This window comes from Pinus tabuliformis, chromosome 3_1 (assembly GCF_031772625.1).
Source record: "Pinus tabuliformis cultivar Carrire ecotype Pingquan chromosome 3_1, CPIR1, whole genome shotgun sequence".
In the NCBI taxonomy this organism is placed as follows: Eukaryota; Viridiplantae; Streptophyta; class Pinopsida; order Pinales; family Pinaceae; genus Pinus; species Pinus tabuliformis.
The window spans coordinates 144,048,347-144,056,922 of NC_142301.1; the positions used below are offsets into that span (position 1 = coordinate 144,048,347).

The window sequence follows — 8,576 nt, forward strand, 5'->3', positions numbered from 1 at the left end:
TAAGGAAATGAAATAAAATCTCAAAATGCATTTCAGATATTTCATGCTCCACCAAAATGAGAGTAGACTGCCGTTTGTACAACATTAATGCTTGTTCCTTTGAACCTTCCAAGTAATAAGGAAATGAAATAAAATTTCAAAATGCATTTCAGATATTTCACCAAGTAATAAGAAAATGAGATAAAATTTCAAAATGCATTTCAGATATTTCATGCTCCACCGAAACGAGAGCAGACTGCGGTTTGTGCAACATTAGTACTTGCTTCCCCGAAATGTAGCTAAATTTAAAGTGAGCTGTACTTGCTTTAGCCATGGTCAATGCACCTAGGGGAGTTTCATTACCAAACATGCATTTTAACCAATCACAGGGAAGCCTAAAACCATTTACAATGAAGCTTTTCTCGAGTGAAAAGGCTCACAATGTTCATGTCACTGTCTCTAATTGTGTCATGGGATTTTCAATTTATCCATATTATTTACTCGCCCCTAGGGGCATACGTTTCCTAAGTAAAGCTTGGTATATAAAGGATTCAGAATGAAAATGAAGAAGAGTTGACTTGTAGAACACCTTGAACTCCATGCCTTTCTGATCAGAACAACTCCTAGCCTGCAGCAATTTATTTTGTAAAGCTCTTTTTCATTCAGCAACAACGATTTTTGGATTTTCACATTTTCAACCTGTTGCAGATCAAGTTCAAAATTGGAATTCGCAGTCATGAAAGCCAAAGCCATTGGGTAATGGCAATAACTGTTTCTCTAGTAGGTGTCTTCAACCCTTCCCTTCATGGAGTGTCCTATATTCCTGCTATGTAAAAAAGCAACCAATTGCAGTAGATTACCTTACTGCAGGGTCCAAATGTTTCTTGCATTCCTGCCATGGACCAAATGCCAATAAAGGTTCAATATAGTAAAACACCCACTTGATCCAGATTAGTGGCCTGGTGCAGAGCCCCCATGCGATAGTGAGAATGAGGGTGCCTAATAAGCCAACTCAAAATCAAAATTCCTGGCATGATAAGTAATGTACACCAGCATATCCATTGAACAAAAAGGAGTCATAAAGATATAGGGTAAAGTTCCCACTGAAAATGAAAGCTGTTGCTGTTGATGCACCTATTTCATTGTGACTTGAGCTACGATGTAGAACTCTTTTTACTAATTATCCTAATGGTGATATAACAGTTGCTACATTAAGAAGCAAACTTTTTTGTTCAACTAGAATATGCAAAGCTTCAACTGGGAGCAGCATGCAAGAATCTCGTCTCATAAAAGCCAGTGACCTGATCTGCCATTGCCCACATAATAGCCTGACCAGATGGTATCTTCATCAATCGAGGAAGCAATCCCTTCCACAAGGCCAAAACTCCCTCTTGGGCATAAATTGTTCTGAGAGCATGAAAGAGCCCATGATACATCACTTGTCCTGACCCAACAGATGCGCCCTGAGCCATTAATCTTGTTTTCACGACATCACAAGGGCCCGTACAAAGAGGACCTACTATTCCTGCAAAGAATCCTGATATCATGGACTGCCATGGTTGAAGAGCCCGTCCATCACCTTCATGCTTCTTCCATAAAATCCTGTCATAAGCACTCTTAGCGGTGAACATAGCTGCTTGATTGATTCCGTTGCGCATAACAGTTGGTGCCACACCAGCCCAAAGGCCTAGAATACCTGCATTTCGAACAATGGTGGTTGCACAATGAATGGGACCTTTGTACAGTTGCAACCCTTCTTGCTGCTGTAGCCTAATCTTTACAACCTGATAAGAAATTTTCCAACTATAGTGAATTATTTTAAAGCTCAAAAAATATAAAAACATTGAAACAAATGCACTGCCATAGATGAAGATATACAAAACTTCTGAACGAGATCAAACCTTATATCATTTATTGATTGTGACTTGGCACTGCAAGTTTCCTTGTAGTGGCCACCAAGGGATGGGCACAGTGTTACTTCTTCAATAAATCAAGATGGCTAGTGGTTAGTTTTGGTCAGAGTTATTTATTTGTAGGCAGCCTGAGACAATCTCACATGCATGCATAGACTTTGTTTCAAATTTTCAATCATTTCCCATTTCAAAGCATCCGCCCTAGTGTATATCCAGACCGACAGCATAAAAAAAATTGTAAGACAGGTAGATTATAAAACATTTCATGCATATCATAAATAATTTGAAAAAACAAAAAGTTTTATAAGGCGTTCTTTGCACAACCTAAGAATTATGATTCTAAACCACTGTGAGTGAGATAAAGGGTACTTTTTATACTATAATCTTTGCCAATCCCCAAACTTGCTTTGATGTGCAAGCCTTTGTTGATGTGATATTATTGACATTGTTGATGTGATATGCTATAGTATCCTTCCTCATTTTTTAACTAACACTTGCTTGTTTGGTTCGTTTGGTTATCAGGGAGGTTTTGGTTTCATGCCTTACAGACCTTGAGTATCATGCTTGTTTGGTTCGTTTGGTTATCAGGGAGATTTGGGTTTCATGCCTTATAGGCCTTGAGTGTCATGCCATGTAGACCTCCTTTGATTAGCTTTTGTGATTTGGGTTAAATGTGTAATGCCTTGTAGGCATTCGGTTTGGGTTTGAGTTGAGTGTCATGCTTGTTTGGTTCGTTTGGTTATCAGGGAGGTTTGGGTTTCATGCCTTATAGGCCTTGAGTGTCATGCCATGTAGACTTCCTTTGATTAGCTTTTGTGATTTGGGTTAAATGTGTAATGTCTTGTAGGCATTCGGTTTGGGTTTGAGTTGAGTGTCATGCTTGTTGGTTATCAGGTAGATTTGGGTTTCATGCCTTATAGGCCTGGAGTGTCATGCCATGTAGACCTCCTTTGATTAGCTTTTGTGATTTGGGTTCAACGTGTAATGCCTGGTAGGCATTCGGTTTGGTTCGGTTTGGTTTTGAGTGTCATGCTTCGTAGGCCTCCTCTGATTAGCTTTGTGATTTGGGTTTGAGTGTAGTGCCTTGTAGACCTTTCTTTGATTAGCTTTTGGAATGCAATACCCATATTAATGTGATAACATTGTGTTAGTGACATTTACGCTGACAATGCCATGGTTTGGGTCACATTCCTTTTAGGCCTCTTTGACTTGCTTTAGGTTGCAAGTCAGTTAATGCTCTCCTCATCGTTTCTCCATGTGCAGTGAACAGATTTCACTCTAATATTTATCTCTATTTAGTTTTTTGTTTTCAACCAATAACGACCTACATCCTTATCATTCAAATATTTAGCATGAGTGTCAGCTTGCAATGTGTCACGCAAACACACAACCAAATGGAGGGTTAGGGTCATTTGTTCAAGGATACCAAAGATTTGGTGGGTATGAAACACCAATGAATCTTCAAATAAAAACAATCGTCCGATACCCTTAAAAAATACAGACTGATATGCTTGGCCAACCGAAGGCCCATTTGAGTTCGATCGGATTAAATGTTTGCGGAGGTGAGCTCGAGTTTGCATTTTTTTCCTCAGTTGTGTGGAGTTTATTTGAGTTGAAATACTTGATATATTGATTATTTTATTTCAGTGAATTTTGCTTTTGCTTACCAGGTTTAAATTAGGTTGAATTTGGTGGGAGGTAAATTTTAAGGTGAGGTGAAAGAATGATTTACTTTAGTGGGATGTTATTATTAGTATAGATTTATTTTAAAGTACAGATTTATTTTAAATACGGATTTAATATAAAATTGAGAGGGATCAAATATTTTTAGGTGTAAACTTATTTTAGAGGGATCAAATTTCTTTAGATACAAATTTATTATAAAATGCAAAGAAACAATGTGTAATTTTTTATTATTTAAATTGTATTTTTGAATGTTACTAGATCGAATGGAAAACTAATTAAATATATATAGCATATTGTTTTCTTTTTAATGATTGCTGACATTACTTTTCTATTTAGATAATATTTTATTTTAATTTTAAAAAGGGGAACATAGTTACACATTGCCTTCACATTGTGCTGTAGGATGAGCTCTTCGGCTCAACCAATATAGAACCATCATAAGTACGGATCTAACATGAGCATAGAGGGATTAAATTTCTTTAGGTACAAACTTATTTTAGAGTGCAAAAAACAATGTGTAATTTTTTATTGTTTAAATTGTATTTTTGAATGTTACAGAGATTACATATCATGTGTATTGAGCCATTTTATCAACTTACATTAAACTAGTTTTATTATTATTAATATATTTTTAAATAAATGTCAATATTAATTCACATTGAAATATTTTACTCATAATTCACAATGGAAATTTTATTCTGTATAACATTAAGATATTTTCTTTTAACATTTTTCTATATATAAATATATAAAAAGTTGATATCAAGGATTAAAATATTTTTGAAACGTATAGGGTTTAAAAATCTCTGTATAACATTAAGATATTTTCTTTTAACATTTTTCTATATATAAATATATAAAAGGTTGATGTTAAGTATTAAAATATTTTTGAAAAGTATAGAGTTTAAAAATCTTACTCATATATTTTATTTTACTTCTAATTATTTTACATGAAATTATATTAGGTCGTATTGAAAACTAATTAAATATATATAGCATTTATTGAATTGAGTCTTATGTGATCCATAAAATTTATAAGAAGAGTTTCGCCGTAAATCACATGTAGAAAAACTAATTAAATATATATAGCATTTATTGAATTGAGGCTTATGTGATCCATAACATTTATAAGAAGAGTTTCGGGGTAAATCACATGTAGAAAACCTTTGTCGACACGTTTCCAACCAACTAGTGTGGTTCATCGTCAGCACGTGTGGTTCATTGTCAGGACAAGTTGAGGAGTCAGATCATAGCTGCAAAATAAATAGGGAGAGCAGATATTCCAAACGACTAGGTTGACCATCAACGGTTATATAACGGCTAGATATAATGAGCTAAAGGTAATAACTTCTAATAATAGAATAATATTCTAATTTTAGTAAATAATAACTAATTCTAATATATTATATATTAGAATGTTATATTTATTTAATTAAAATGGAGTTGTCTATAATGCAACTTTTTGGAGATTCCGGTGACGGAATCCAGCGGAAGAAATTGAGGTTAAATCTTGATTTGTTGCAGTTAAAATGGTTTTTTAACTGCATATTTGGATTCAGCACCCTGGAAAACCCCTGGGACACTTTCATTGTGCAGAAACTAGCTATCAAACTTGCGATTCCAATAAATTCGTGGCGGATTTCGACGGAAAAACTCGCCCGAAAGGCTTTCAAAAAGTCGCCTTATAGACAACTGCAATTAAAACAATTTTCTCAATTTATTAAATTAAATTAATTTAATTCCTTTTTTAATTTATTTAATCATCTAGATACTTGAAGGGGTTTTATTTTTATTATATATTAGAATGTTATAATATTAATTTTATTTAAATATTGAATTATTTAATTCTAATTTAATTTAAAAAAAAAAAAAAAGAGAAGGGGGAAGGAGTTGTAAATAAGAAAGTCATTCTATTCTTTATTGATTTATTTAACCATTTAAACCACTAGGGACAGAAGAGGAATTTTAATAATAAGGATTATAGCATATATTTTTTTTTTACTATAGGCTACATTGCTTTTTTATTTAGTGAATATTTTATTTTATTTTAAGAGGGATGAACATACTTACACATCCCCTTCACACTGGGTTGTAAAATAAACCTCTTGACTCAACTAGGAGGTGAAGCTTTAAATTAGACTTGAATAATCATTAAAATCTATGTGAGAAAAACAATAATTGTCTTACATGAAGAGATAGTGGGACTGTTCCCTTAATTTAGGGATCCAATTTCTTATTTTTGTTCATGGGAATTGTTATACCAACTTAAATCTATTTAAAGCAAGATTTATCATGCCCTAAAGAATGAGAAATATCAAAGTGCAAAACTACTTTTTGAAGTATAAAATTTAATTAATCAATTAATAGTTTATTATAATTAATAAATTAAATTATTTATACTAATATTATTAAATTAATATTTATATTAATTAGTTATAATAAATTAATTAATATTTAATAATTATTATTTTTTCTATTATTAATTAATTAATTATTAATATTATTATTAGTAATAACATTAATAATTATTTAACACCAGATATTTTAAATTATAATTATATTGTTATTTGATCAACAATATAATTAAGGGATCATATTCAATCAAAGCTTCATAACTCTGGATATTAAATATTAATGAAAAATAAAATAAAAATAACCTTGTTTTTAAATAATTAGCCTAATATAGTATAAATTTCAAATGGTTAATTATGAAAAATAAATGATTAAAAATTAAATAATGATTTTAAATTTTATTTTCATAATTTAAAATCACTGATCTTTATTTTAAATTGTAAATAATTTGTTTTTGTTCGATGGAGGTTATTTTCTTATTAATTATTAGTATTATTATTATTTATTTATTTTAATTTAAAAAAGGCGTATGTTTTCTTATTATTATTATTTTTAATTTAATTTTAAAAAGACATGTGTCAATTCCACATTTAGAACCTCATACGATGTTGTAGAATGCACCTCTATAACACTATCCTCCCACATTTACCCAAGCTAACCAGTCTACTGGGGTAGACATGTAACAAAGAGTTACTATGATATGATTCAACTCCCCAAGTACAGTTAAGGAAGTGGAATTGACAAAACAAAAACAAATTGACCTTTCTCAGGAGCTACAAGTCCTCCAAGTATGGGTATGGACTTGGAACTACCGACTCTCGTACTGGTGTTGCTTATATAGATATAGCTCGTCTCACCAAAGTAGGTATGTGATTCATTATGGTAATTACTATGTACCAAATCACATAAGCTGATATCACTAGCTCTTCTAGTAATGATTAAAGTATTGATTACTATGAATACATACATATCTCTCCATGGTGTTATAACTAGGATCACTTAAAGCTTATTGGCTAACTAACCACTCCAGGTGCCCAACCCCTGAGTTAACTTGTGTTTTAACTGAACTAGACCCCAGACGCTCCTGTGACAAGCCCTCCATGCGACTGAAAGCCCCAGTCGCTCCCACAACAATGCCTCCATGCGACTGCAATCTTTTTCATGTAGTTTTGTGCCAGTGACCTTGAAATCCAAGCAACTTTTTCAGGGCTAGAACTCAGGCCTCTGCCTAGAACTTGATGAAACTCTAGAAATGATAAATAACAAGAAGATAAGGCCTCTAATGAAAAAATTGAACCAGGAATTGACCAAAATCATCCTAACCATGACAAATATTTCGTTAAACACATCATAAACATGTAATGTACAGGTCATATAAATACATCTGAACATAGGGACCTCATACTTACCCGAGATTCATCATGAAGGTATGATTCCCTCTCACAATAGTTGCATTATCATCTATTAGGTCATACATTCATTAACATTTTATTTTCTAAAAAAAACATGATGAGAGCCATAACCAAAGTCTACCATAAAATCATGCGTATTACCAACATATACCTAGCAGAATAACAATGATAGACCAACCATCAAAGCCACATAATAACAAGCACTTTTACCCATGAAAAACAATAGGAAAAGAACTTTCATTAACATATGAAAAAGCCAACCAAGGCAAGAACTTCCACGTACCGCCCGACCATAGCTTGGGCTGAGCCAAATCTTTCTTTCAGCCAATCACCCTCGTGCCATATTCCAAGCATGAATGTGGGACTCACAACAAAACCAACCAGGGCTTCTCAGCCTTTACCGTGTATTCTTTCATTACTGGTTAAGGGATTCTTAGGCCTAAAACCCTCTTATATACTACCAGGATTTACCGTGTATCCTGCGATTACCGGTCAAGGGATTCCTAGGCCCAAACAAAGAAACACACACTACAGGATTTACTGCAATCTCGCCATATATCATGGGATCACTAGGCCCTAAACAAGCATGGATGACTCTGGATCTCTCCACCTAAACCATGAGGAATTTGCCCGTCTCCACCCTCAAGATTTACCATGTATCCCGCCATTACCAGTGAATGGATTCCTAGGCCTTTGGGAATTTTCCTGAAACCACCCCACTCAGTTTTGAAACCATCTAGCAATCCAAATCAACCAAGTAAAAGAACCGCATCACAGCATGGTTATCCAGAAATGGCAAGGCAAGGCTGAAAATCACTGCCACACTTAGAAAAACTCATGCCAATGATAACAAGAGAACCTAATACACACATGCATGTACCATGCATGCCAAAACTAGCAATGAAATCATACATGCAACTTAATACCTGCAAGTAATCCTACTGTAGCCGCTTGATCCAACTCTTCCTTGCCTGATCTTTACTTCCCTTTGCCTCCTTGTCCTTCCTTTTCCTTCCTTCCTCCAATGCTATGATGCTCCAAGAATACTCTAAGTGTGCAGAGTATGAGAGAGTAGAGAGAACTCCAAAACTGAACTGACAAAAGGTTAACCAACAAAAGTTGTGAACTGATTCTCAGAAGCCTTTTTATTAATGAGGCCCCTATTTTCTTCAATTTCCATTATTTTCTTTCAATTTCCTCTTCACATGCAACCTGTGACCTTTCACCTTCCTTT

At 33.8% G+C, this 8,576-nt stretch overlaps 1 pseudogene; it reads right to left on the reverse strand.

Moving 5' to 3' along the window:
- Positions 1–300: 300 nt before the first annotated feature.
- LOC149186215 (mitochondrial succinate-fumarate transporter 1 pseudogene) lies at positions 301–1,838 on the reverse strand (annotated as a pseudogene).
- Positions 1,839–8,576: the final 6,738 nt, after the last annotated feature.